The sequence below is a fragment of the Pistacia vera genome, unplaced genomic scaffold (genome assembly GCF_008641045.1).
Source record: "Pistacia vera cultivar Batoury unplaced genomic scaffold, PisVer_v2 Contig485, whole genome shotgun sequence".
In the NCBI taxonomy this organism is placed as follows: domain Eukaryota; kingdom Viridiplantae; phylum Streptophyta; class Magnoliopsida; order Sapindales; family Anacardiaceae; genus Pistacia; species Pistacia vera.
In genome coordinates this window covers 853326-866726 of record NW_022196318.1, presented here as the reverse complement: position 1 = coordinate 866726, position 13401 = coordinate 853326, and the positions used below count along the sequence as shown (strand labels likewise).

Here is a 13401-nt window from a genome sequence, read left to right as displayed (position 1 = left end):
TCATGTCAGTGCTTGAAGCTTGGTGGTTCACAAGCTGTTTTCGGGTGTGTTCCCGGCATGAAAAAGATCCAAGGAGTTACTACATGTCAAGGATTCAGAGAGTAGTGCTAAGTGTAAAGTTGAACTGGGAGTTCTTTTTACTGTAACTTAAATCAGCTTTAAACTATATCTTGTAATGTATTTTTAACTTAGTGGATTGCTTTGATCTGAACAAGGTCCCATAGATATAGGCTAAAAGTGGATTTAGCTGAACTGTGTATATGGCTATGTTCTTTATCTTCGGCACTTATGTTTGATGTGTTTTAATGGGAATTGCATAATCAACTTGGTAAATATTCCGCTGCACTTTAAAATGGGCACATAAACAAGAAATCGAGTTCACCAATTCTAACAGAGACAAAGCCGCTGTCAAGGAAACATCAACAACCCACAATTGCTTTTTCAGCTAAATCAAGATTTTATATGTGCTTCGAATTGATGAGGTACGGAATCACCTTGTCTGAATATTGCAGCTGATGATATGCCTTACAGTGACCAAGAATTTAGAAGATCCAAATTTTGGAATATGATTGGGGAAGATAATATATTGAAATAAGGTGGTGATCACCACGAATAACACTTGTGCTAAATCTAGGGGAGGTTCTGTTTCGAAGAAAGGAACTAAATCAAAGTTTGATTCAAAGATATGTATGTGATGGAGCTGGTTATAACGAAATCAGATTAGTATTAAAATTTTATTAAAATAAAGTTGGGAAGTGAGTGATTGATATTGAAGAATAAGAAGTACTAAGGCCAAAAAAAAAAAAAAAAAAAAAATAGAGTGCAAAGACTCTGAAACAGAGAGTAAGAAGCATTTATTTCCTTCTGTTTTCACTGAATCATCTCTGTCTTTTACGTCTACAATTTATAAAGAAAGCGAGTCAGATGTTATCCTTGTTCTCTGGAATCTTAGCCGCTCATTCTACATTACAGAGTTTTTACTCTAACCATTGGATTTACTTAAATTGATACAAGTTGCATGGCAACTTGTCAACTTGCATAACTAATGGATAACAACTTATCAACTTGCATAACAAATGAATAACAATTTGTCAACTTGCATAACAATCACTTGTCAACTTGTCCAACTGATTTTGATCCACTTGTAGTTTGTTTGAGAGAAATGCAAAAAGTGTTGATATCTAAGAATCGAAATCTTTAGCTGCTTGAACTGAAGCTTGCTACAGTTTACATCGTCCCTCAAGCTGAAGTTCAAGCGTTCAATCCAAACATGTTTTCTTTAAAAAAAAATCATTTGAAATCATTTGTTATCTTCCTTATTGTCCCACAATTTGAAGTTTGTAGCTTGCCTTGAACCTGATTGTCCCTCAAGCAAGAACGAGGAAGAGGGAGCATAGGAAGCTAAGTGAAGTTGATCACGTAGAGTGCAGAAACGAGAACCAAAGAGAGGTTTTGTCAGGATGTCAGCTACTTGAAACGCAGTGGCAACATATTGGACTACAAGACGTTTGGAACAAACCATCTCATGACCAAAATGGAAATCGATTTCGATGTGCTTTGTGTGGGCATGGAAAACAAGATTTGAAGCGAGAGCTCCCGCACTAGTGTTGTCACACTAGAGAACAAGGATTCCCGGAAGCGAGATGCACAACTCTTGGAATAGGTTCTAAAGCCAAGCAATTTCAGTAGAGGCTTGGGCAGGGGCTCTATACTCAACTTCAGTGGAAGACAAAGCTACGACATATTGTTTTTTGGAACACCACAGAACCAAGTTGGAACCAAGAAAGATGCAATATCCGGTGGTAGATTTGCGATCAGAAATGTTACTTGCCCAATCAGCATCAGTGTAGCCTTCAAGTTGCAAAGTGTCACTTTTGGTGAAGGTTAAACCATGATGAAGAGTCCCTTGAGTATACCGAAGGATATGTTTGCAAGCTTGCCAATGATTTACTGTTGGAGCTTTAAGGAATTGGCTGAGTTAATTTGTTAACCACAAAGGACAGGTTAGGCCGTGTGAGGGTAAGATATTAGAGTGCACCAATAAGACTTTGATAAAGTGAAGGCTAATCAAATAGTGGACTATCGTCAAAGGACAATTTAGAATAGAGTATCATTGGTGTGGAGCAAGGATTGCAATTTTGCATTCCATATTCAACTAACAGATCTTGCGCATAGGAGCTTTGATTTAAGAGTAAACCAAAAGCAGTATGGTGAACCGCAATGCCAAGGAAGTAGTGTAGTTTGCCGAGTATATTAAGACCAAAAGTGTGGTCAAGGTCTTGAACATTTTAAAATTTAATTCTAAAACATAAATATTAATTTGTAAATGTAATTAATTGAAATCACACAAATATATCAAACCAAATATATTATTCTATATATGTTTCTTTTCAAATAAAAAGTTAAAAATATATAAAGTTGACTAAATTGTTAATATTCAACAAAAAGTGACATAAAAACTCAAATTGTTGCAGGTGGTGGAGGATCCGGTGGAAATTGGCCAGAAATGTCTGTGAGCCAGTAGAACAAGAACCCATATTAACTGAGATGAACTGTTGCATCTTCTCCATCATTTGCCTATATTGGCGAAATTCTTCCCTTATGCCTCTTAGTTCTTGCACCTCCTCACGCAAGTGTGTGAGTTTCTCTAAAATTTCTTGATTGGCTGGCCTTGAAGTCTTAGAAGATGCAGGTGGTTTTGAACCATAACCCAATCCACGATAATAACCAGGTTTTGTTCCTCTACTTGTTGAGGGCAAAGTTTATCAAAGTGCATCTCCACAAGTGTCAATGTTATGGTATGGTAAGAGTTCTATGTAATATAGCATACTCAAAATTACACAATCATTTAAAAATTATACATAAATCCTTCCCAATGTTATTGCTGAATTTGAAGTCACTCTTGCTTTTATACTAAAGATTCTTAGACATGCCTAAATCATAAATTTCTCAGAAATGTTTTGGCAAACCTAGAGAAATAAAAGATTGCAGAACCATACCTCTTCTAGTGGATCATAGTATATACCATTGTATGGGATTTCACCTAGAGCTTGTACAAAGAACTTTATCCAAGCAGGTATGGAATCTTTAATGCCAGATGGTGTCTCTATTCGAATCTACAAATTAAAAGATGAGAAGTAAATTTTAAGAGCATAACCACCAGAGTTCTAGATTCAGGATAATTGACACAATTAAAGGAGCCCGAAAGAATAAGAAAAGGTAAGAGAACATGCATCAAGCCATAGAACAAGACAATGTGTTATTTATGTACTAAACCATACTGAGTACCTATCTAAAATGTACATGTAACAATTTGAAAGAAAAATTACATCAATAAGAAAGGGGAGTTTATTAAGGTAACTTTGTAGTGAAGGGATTGAGTATTAAATTATTCTAGGAAGAAGGATAAAGATTGTTCTGTAAATTGATTTGAACCATATGTTCCCTTCAATAGAAATCCAGAAGGCTAAGAGAAAGCTTTTTGCAAAATGAGGGCACAAAAATATTCATCAACACTCTCCACCTTTCCAATTATTGTTTGCTTAAACTATATGGAATCTAAATACAACATAATATATCATAAAATTACAGTGTCTTTTGTGTAAATATATTAGCAAAATCATCAAACCATTACTAGAGGAAAGCAAAATAAAGAACCATAAAGCTATTATTACAAATACTATGCATAAGAAATAGATTTAACTAAGAAATCTAATTAAGCCACGAGTACTAACCTTCTTCAGCCCTGGATTGCTTTCGAGCACATGCTTCAAACCAATATCGGTTATTCTACAACAGTTCACAAGACTCAAACAGAGTACCAACTGCCCTGCCAGTTAACTTCACAAGAGCATCATCACTGATCTTCGAACTCAAAGGTTGATCTATGTGAATGCTCCTCCATAACAAAGGATCACTCCTAACTGCATCACGCAATGACCTACAAACTCTTTCAACCGAAAGGAGGTCTTTCACTCCCAGATAACCCAGAGCAAAAAAATAAGGCATAATGGGGAACACCTCCTCCACCACAATCGAAACAAACTTCCTCAGCCTCATTTTTACAAACAACCCCATCATTCACATTCACATTCCCACTACAACCAGAATTATCACCATAAGAAACCCTATTTCCAATCCCAATTTGACTAAAACTACTAATTGGAATCGATAATTTATCAAATTGCAAGTTACCCTTCCCTTGTTGAAACCTCACCAAATTGCGACCAGAAAAGGATTTTTGATCTCCATTGTGTTTCTCACTCTCACACCCCCATAAATCTCCAATACTCGTCTCAAAATCTTGAATGATTACCGGGAACGTCGGCACAGGCAACTCATCCACAACGCCTCCCAGTTCTTGGTCAAAACTATCCTTCGATTCCTTATCTAAAAAGTGATTATCTAAACTGCTAAAACTCCATGAAACCCAGACGTCATCGCAACTCAAACCAATACTCTTCTCCGATTCCTTGTCTAAACCGCTAAAACTCCACGAACCCCAAATATCATTACGAAAATTCAAACCCATTCCTATAAGATATATAAGATAGACTACTTACAAGAAAAACCCAAAATTCCAGGAAAGAAAACCCTCAATTCCAGAACAGTGCATCTGAAATTTCAAAAGGTTTATTGAAAAAACAAGTAAATTGACGAAGTGGGTTGGCGAAAGAAGAGAGAAAGTTATTTTGGGCGCCGGAATTTTGGGTAGAAGAAATGGGTTATTCTAATAGTTTATAACCCTAGCTTTGACTTAATGAAAAATGGGTGGGAGAATTTGCCTTGGTGAAAATTTTGAGGTGGGAAAAATGGTTATATTTTATTTATTTTTAAAACCGAGTTTGGGGTTGTGATTTTCTTTAATTTTAGATTTATAATCTTTTTAATTTAATTTTTTTTAATTTCAACGAAAAATTGTTTACTTTTTAATTTATTTTAATAAAATTGGAAATTCGGTTTTCTTTATTTCTATGGACCAATACCGAACCTATTTCCTGGATAACCGGAAAACCACTTCGGTTCTCGGTTCGGTTCGGTTTCTACATGTTTTTGAACACCCCTACATTTGGGTGTTGGGGATACGCCTTGACAAGAACTCACCGAAGTTAACAAAATCCGTCGGAATAGACATGGGGGTAAGCGCCAAAGTCACTAAGCGAGTCGTCATCTACTGAACAGGACTGGTGGAAACAAAAACTTGTTTTCCAGTGCCGGAAATAGGTCTACTATGAGGGTTTGCAAAAATGAATGAAATAGAAGGTAAGCATAAGTTTTAAGGAAAAAATTATGGGAATAGTGAATGAAAAATTGGTGGCAAAGAAAGGCAAATTTTTTTGTTTTTTTGTTTTTTGTTTTTTATATACTTAATCTTTGACTGTTAAAAACTGTCAAAGATTTAGACTACAATAGTCAAAAACAAGATTTACAAAATTTATTTTTAACCAATTCCTTGACAGTTAAGAATCATCCAAAACGGTCAAGGATTATTTTAAATTCTTGACAGTTCATAAACGGTCAACAATCAGTCAAGAATTACAATTCTTAACAGTTTTTTGAAAACAGTAAGAAAATTTGTCAACTCATTCTGTCAAGGAAGGAGGTTTTTCTAGTAGCATTGAGTTTTACATGTATCACATTCTTATGATGTGAATTCCCGAATCCACTACTTAAATAACCGGATTGTACCAGTTTGTCGGACCAAAATCCAGTACCTTTAAAAGCCCGGTTCTCTCTAAAAACTAGATTACACGTCAACCCGATTTGGAAAGTTATACAGAAGGTACAACATAGGCATTTGTACGACATTCCCAATAAAATTGAGGAAGATCAATTGACAACTCATGATGCATATCAAGCCACTAATTTAGATGAATTTAGTTTTTATATTGATGCAGAAGTTAATGAACAAGAAGAACTTCGTAGGGTGGATGTGGAACCAGAAGTTGTTCAATTTATGGAGCCAAGTAGTAGAATTGGTGATGATGATATAAAGTGAAGATGTATAAGTTGAAGATGATATTGAGAATTAATAATATTTATTATTGTTATCTAAATTTAATTTGTATAATTGTGATGTGATTTTTCTTTGTGCATTAATTTTGATTTGTTTGCTTTAATATTAATAAATATTATTTAATGTACTAAATTTGACATTTAAATATAAATATTAAATAATATTATAAAAATAATAATAATGATCCCAAACAGCAACAAACAAGTACCAAATATAAGCTACCAACAGTGAAAACCTGAAAAACAATTTATCCCATGGTGCTTTTCGTATTTACAAAATAAATAATAATAATAATAAGAGCATTGTCATTAGCTTTTAATAAATATTTATATATATTTGTAAATCAAGGCTTTAAATAAGTATTAAATAATAATCAACCCAATCTATTAAGTGAAACAATAAATTCTTTACTAGCAACATTCTTAAATTGAAGTACATGCTTGAATGTCAAATTCAAGAGCCAAACTTTTATATTCACAGTTGACACTGTTTTTAATTTTGATTTCTTTTATTACTGATTGGTTTTACACTTTTAGTTATTGTCCTATAAATATAAAATTACATTAAAAATTAAATTCTAACATACTAATGGCAATGATTTTAAGAAAATCGATACCAAAACGTTTTCACGATGAAACATAAATTGCATCGCAATATGTTTTTGGCCTTTTTTTTTTTTTATATTTGCGTTGCTAAAAATGTTTTCCGACGAACTATTTGTTGCGTAGCCAAATGGATTTTGCGTCGTTTTTTATATTTTTGTCACCAAAAGGCTGTTACGACGGGCCTTTTGTTGCATAGGTAAATGTCTTTTACGTCGCTTTCTATATTTTCGTCGCCAAAAAGCTGTTACGACGGGCCTTTTGTTCCGTAGCTAAATGTCTTTGGCGTTGCTTTCTTTATTGTCGTCGCCAAAAAGCTGTTACGATGAGCATTTTGTTGCATAGCTAAACGTCTTTGGCATCGCTTTCTATATTTTCATCGTCAAACACATTTTATGGCACTGTGCATTTGCGTTGCTAAATACTTTTGGCTACGTTTTGTACTATTTTCGTCTCTAAAAAGTATCCACGACGACATATGGTTACGTCACGAAAACAACTTGGGCGTGACTTTTTGTATTTTCTTCGTAAAAAACATTATATGACGAATTAAGTCATCGCTAAGTCCGTCGCTAATTTGTTTCCCGCCATCTTGTGCGAGGATTAAAAAGTCCGCGAAACTATTAGCGATCAATTTCATATTTTGTTACTAATAATTACCTTTGGTGACGAATTTTAAAATCATCGCTAACAAAATCGTAGCTAAAAGTCCTTTTTGTTGTAGTGAAAATATCAAAGAGAATGGCAAGACTGTACGTCTTCTTGACTTCTTCTCATATATATATATATATATACCCGCCTCCCTCCGCCGTGCACATCCCTCCTGCCAATACAGAATGATATGATATATTATTCTTTGACGGCGCAGCCACCACCAAGTGCCAGTGTGCCACCACCCACACCCACCAAGCCACACTGCCATCATTTCTACAAGTTGATGGAGCGCATAGTACTTCAGCGCACGTGCTTTGCTGATAGTGCCACCACCACCAAGTGCCACCACCCATTCCCACCCAGCCAACACCAAGCCACACTGCCATCTAAATTAAAGAAAATTATAGAAGGGTCTAATCGTATAATTGACCTGTTCAGCTGCTTCATCCTTAAAGAATAGAATAACCCGTCCTGCTTCAAGTTTCCTCTTCTTGCAGAATTTTATCCAATCGCCGCCAATATATGCGGGGCCAATCTGGCGGACGGCTAGAGGGAAGTTATACACAGTGCCCTCCTCCTCGTCCAGAAATCGTAAATTTTGAAAATGTTGGCCAGGTGGGAAAAGAGGGAACTCCCCAAGATTGTCGGTTTTAACCTCTAATTTGTATTTGACATCTGAAGGGGTAAGTTGCTTCCTGTAGAAGCATTGAGCCATTATGAACTTAAAAACAAAATCAAAAACACGTAAATGAGTGCGAATGGCTCAGAGAGTGAGAGTTTATATAGATAAAATTATATGTTGTAGGCCCTATGAATATGAAAAAATCATTAAAAGTCGTTTACGAACAAAAATAAAAAAAATCATTCATTCGTCATGGATTCTTGTATATTGTTATGAGAACGAGTTAGTGCACTTCCGTAATACAGCTTTAAATTGTTTAATCTCTTTGACTTCGGCAAAGAATATAACCCCCTTTGTTTAACTTTTCAAACCCTATTTTATCCTATTATCTTGTCCAATTTAGTGAAATACATATTTGTTTTAATGTTAACTATTTAATTCAAAATCCAATTATATTATATTCAACTTAAATCATTTAATAATTAATTTTCTAAATAAAAAGTTTATAAATTAATAAAAATACTCAATCCACCCAACAGTTGGCCGCAACAGGCCACCAGCCAATTCTTTGGGGCATTATGAATATTAGGGTTTAGGGATTCTGGAATTTCAGATAGTTTATTTGGAAAACCTTAAACCTCTGGGGTACCTGCTTATATACGCCTTGATCTAAATTATCTATATATGTTGGGGCTTAGACTACAATACTGTATTACAAGTTAATGTATCTGTATATAACGACATACTGTAAGTTTATATGAAAACTTTTTATTTTGAATAGTTTATAACGATATACATCACAGCAAGCCAAATTTCATGTTTAATCATGCTCAAGATTCGGTCTTTACCAATGGTTGCCTCATATTGGTTTGAGGGTAGGTAATTAAGTAATAACTCTTAAGTATATATTAATGCAATATTGATAGTAAAAACTCTTGTACTATTAAGAGAATATCAACAGAATAAAAGTGATATTTGATTTTGTTATTCCGGTTTAGGTAAATTGGGATAACAGAAGATAAATATAAAAGTTAAATTATGTGAATATTGATTGAAATATCATATTTTACTAGCTTAGATATTATAATTAATATACAAATTATAATTTATTATATCTTCACAATAACTATATATGGAGAGCAAGGATACCAGTAATTAACAATGAAATAAGAGTTTGATTAAAATATGCTAAACTTATCGTTTAACGCATTCCAAATATATTTGTAGTTCTTTTTTTTCTTTTTTTAACAATTAGCTTAAATCACACAATTTTATAGTAATATCAGCACCTCCCCTGAGGTTTATGCTTTTCATAAATCCCTGACGTTTCAGAATCTCTCAACTACCTCCCTTGAGTTGAGGTATTAACAATCCTCAAATCCTCCCCTACTCCTGGACCTAGGCACCGTTTCGTAACGGTCAAACATTGTTGACCAATTGTACATGGGTCTTTACGATAGGCTTGCAAGCCAAAGTTGACTCGCACACTTAGTCACTTAGGGTTCTTTTAGATACTTTTAGAAACTATGGGGGATTACAATCATTTTAATAACTAAACATTTTAAATATGACAAATCACCCCAATGTTAAAATTATTAAAACACGATAATCAGGGATTCAGGCTACATTAATCAAAATCAGAAATCAGAAATCCCTATCAATTCACAAAACCATCGATTCCACAACGTCTTTTCTCCGATTTGCCGTTGTTCTCGCCGTCAGATTTGCCGCAGACGACGTCGACGCCACCTGTACCTCTAATCTCCAGAAGCTGCCGACGCCGTTCTTGTCGCCGCCGACGCAGCCTCTTTCTGTACTCTTCCCGTCGATTTGAGATCTCAAGAGAGAAGAGAAGTTAGGTTGAGAAGATAGAGAGCAGAAGATTAGAAGAAGCAGTAGTGGGTTTGCCTGGTGGGTGTGACATTGGGCACAGGCCTGTTGACTTGTACGTTCGTCGGTTGAGACTTGAGAGCTATTGGAGCTGTCGTTGAGTTGAGGTAAGTGGTTTTCTAATTGGTTTCTATTTTTTTCTTAAGTGAATTTATTTGATTTTCATTAGCATTTTGTTGAGTTGAGGATAATAAATTCTTTCTTTTTCAAGTGGATTTTTAAAGGGTTTTTGTTTCGTAGGATTTTTACTTTATTCTGTTATATAGTGAAAAATCAATCAAGTTCTTTTTTTTTTTCTTCTAAACAACAGACAAACAGTGATGTAATGAAATACGATGTAAGGCAAAACATAGAGCTTCTTGCTTTCACCTTACCGATTGAGTACACGATGAAACCATCTCCCTCAGCTTGTCCGCGTCCACGACGTTCCTGCCATCGAACACAAAAGCTGGTTTTTGCATGCTGTCGTATATCCTCTTTTAGTCAAGGTTCTTGAACTCGTCCCACTCGGTCAAAATGCAGAGACCGTGAGCATCTTTTGTTGCTTCGTATGCATCCCAAACCACAGCCACTTGATAGTTGAAGGACTTATTGGTTGGAGGTGAGGAGAATGGTACCAATCGAATTTGTTCATTGTAAGGTCCCTCTGGATCTGATCCTCGGTGACCTGTGGGTCGTAGATGCTCAAACGATCTTTATCTCCCAGTAGCCCCTTGCATACGTCAATGGCTGGGTTCTCCCTTGGTCACCAGTATCCTTCTTGAAGGCAGATCCGAGAATGGCAATCTTCTTTCTTGCAACCGTGTTGAACATACAGGTAACAACACGGTTCACAATACGACTCTCTGATAATCATTGATCTTGATGACTTGTTTCCAGTACTCGGCTACTTCTGGAAGGCCATTGCACTCACAAATGTAAACCAAATTCAAAATTTCCTTCTGGAAGCAGAAGCCACCAAACCCAACACTAGCGTTCAAGAACTTGGGTCCAATCCTTGAGTCTGTACCAACAGCATATGCCACCTGTGTAACATTAGCTCCAGTTACCTCACAAAGTGCTGACATGGCATTAACAGAGGAGATCCTTTGGGCCAAGAAGGCATTGGCAGCAACCTTCGGGAGCTCAGGGGACCAAAGGTTGGTGGTTAGAATTCTGTCTTCAGGGACCCAGTGTGCATACACATCTTGCAATGCTTTGATAGCCTTCTGGCCTTCTGTGGGTTTCCCTGCCTCCAATTAGTGAAGTAAATTATCAAGCGATCCTTACGAAGTCTAAAACAAAATATCTTGATTAGAGTTTAGATCGAAAACCCAAAACATAGTTAAAATTTTCGGAACTCAGCTTGTCAGAATTTCACAGGTAATTGTTTATATCAATAGTCACAATTTTAAGCCAACTTTGGTCTTTAGAATCAGCATATATGTACATATTCTGCGCATATAACCTTATCAATTTCAGATTAAAGCTCATGCATTTAGTACCCAAACTTTAAACAGAACAAACCAAGAGAGAGTTCATAACCAATTAAAACATCAGTCACCACCAATAGAACATTTAAGCTTACTCACCTCCCATTTTGCTTAATTTTCGCAAGGATCTTCCTCTTCTCCTCCTATTGAGCCAACATAGACAAATTAGACTAAAATAACCTAAAATTGAGGAAATGACAAAGTGAAATGAACATAAAATCCACATGCATGTCTTACCCATGGTGAGAAATTGAATTTTAAAAGCTCTTGGCCGACATCTTCCTCCTCTTTCGCTTTTTCTCTTCTTTCTTTCACCCACTCTTCCTCTCAGCCAAACTTCCTTCTTCTTTCTTTCTCTCCTCTCTTCTCTCTTTTATTTCTTTCCTCTCCTCTCTGTTCGTTTTCACGCCAACATAATTTAAAAACTTGCAATATACCTCCCGAAAACATCAAATTAATTAAATAAAAGTCCCCAAAAAAATAATATGGGGTATTACAATACAAGTGTTACCTGCAGTGTTTGTAGAGTGAAACAGAAGCAAAGATCTAAGCTTTAATGGAGAAAAGTGAGGTGGGGTTCGAGCAAGAGGAAAGAGAGTGACTTAATGGGTATAGCCATCACGATTCACGAGAGAGACTGAAAACAGTGAAAAAGTGTCTGCCTCATGTGTGCCTCACGATCAGCTCTTTGGGCTCGATTTTGAGCTTGTGATCGGCTCGAGTTTGATTATTCATGCCGTGCTCGAGCTGGGCTCGAGTTTTGATTATTCAAGACGTGCTCGAGCTTTGGGCTTCGAATTCGAGCACGCGCCCTACCTTTCTCAACTTGTCAAGCTTGAGCTCGAGCTCAGCTCGTGTCTTTCTCCAGTTAATACTCGATTCCACTCAGCTATTGCAGCCTTTCCGCCTCCTTATTGCAGTGGGTGATGAGCCTTATATGTATATTTATATATATATAGACACACACTCTTAATAGCTTACAAAAATACATTTTCTAGAAACTTTGAAGTCAGCATTCGAAGAATCTTCTTTTCCTTGATTATGGCCAAAGAAAACTTACAGCACGTTTAAGGATCAAGCTCCCTCGCTCCCTCGGCCGGAGCTGACAAAGGCGCAGCCCTCCGTCCTATCTTCTTTTTCTTGATTATGGCCAAAGAAAACATACAGTACGTTTAAACATCAAGCTCCCTCGCTCCCTCAGCCCGAGTTGACAAAGTCGCAGCCCGCGGCCCTGTCCTCCTCAACCGCTGCACCACCCACATCCACCAACAGTCATAGCTAATGAGTTTTTAGCCATAGCCATGGCCGCAGCTGCCATAGCTAATGAGTTTTTGGCCATAGTCATAGTCATGAGTTTTCCACATCCGCCACACTCGCCACCACCCACCCAGCCACCAACAGACTCCGCTTCGCTTCCTTATTGCCGTGGGAGGTGGGCCTGATAGAATATTCATCATACTGTATGATGAATAATCTATCAGGCCCCCCACACACCAGCAAGCCACTCTAGAAACATAGACTAGAGAAAAGTATAAAAAGGTCTAATCTTGTAACTTACTTCACCAGTTTCTGCATTTATTTCCTTAAAGAACATAATAAACTGTCCTGCTTGAAGGCCTCTTGTCCTGCAGAATTGTCTCCAATTGCCGCCAATAGTTGGCTTTAAATAGGCGCCATTCCGTCGAACGGCTAGACGGAGGTTCCACATAGTGTTAAACTCCTCGTCCAGAAATGGTAAATTCTGAAAATTTTGGCCGGGTGGAAAAGGCGGGAAATCCTCAAGATGGCTGTTTTCAACCGCCAATTTGTTTCCGACATCTGAACGTGCAAGCTGCTTTGCGTAGAACGGTTGAGCCATGATTGTGGCTTGCTTGAACCCAAGTAGACTCAAAAGAAACTGGAAATGATGATATTCCTATTGAATGATGAGTATATATAATATAACTGATTTGATGACATCATCCACTGATTCAATTAAAAGGCTTACATTAGGAGATATTGCCAGAGCCTTTTAATTGAGACATTGTCTTAGATTATGATAGATATTGCCAAAACCTTTTAATTAAAAGGTCGTAATCTTCTCTGTTATCTCAGTTTACCTAAACAGAGAAGAATAAGGTTGAATATATGGGAAGATTACGACAT

General features: G+C 36.5%; 1 pseudogene; it reads right to left on the bottom strand.

The window, feature by feature from the left end:
* The window catches only part of LOC116146926, a 64528-nt pseudogene extending 51414 nt beyond the window's left edge, over positions 1-13114 (bottom strand).
* Positions 13115-13401: the final 287 nt, after the last annotated feature.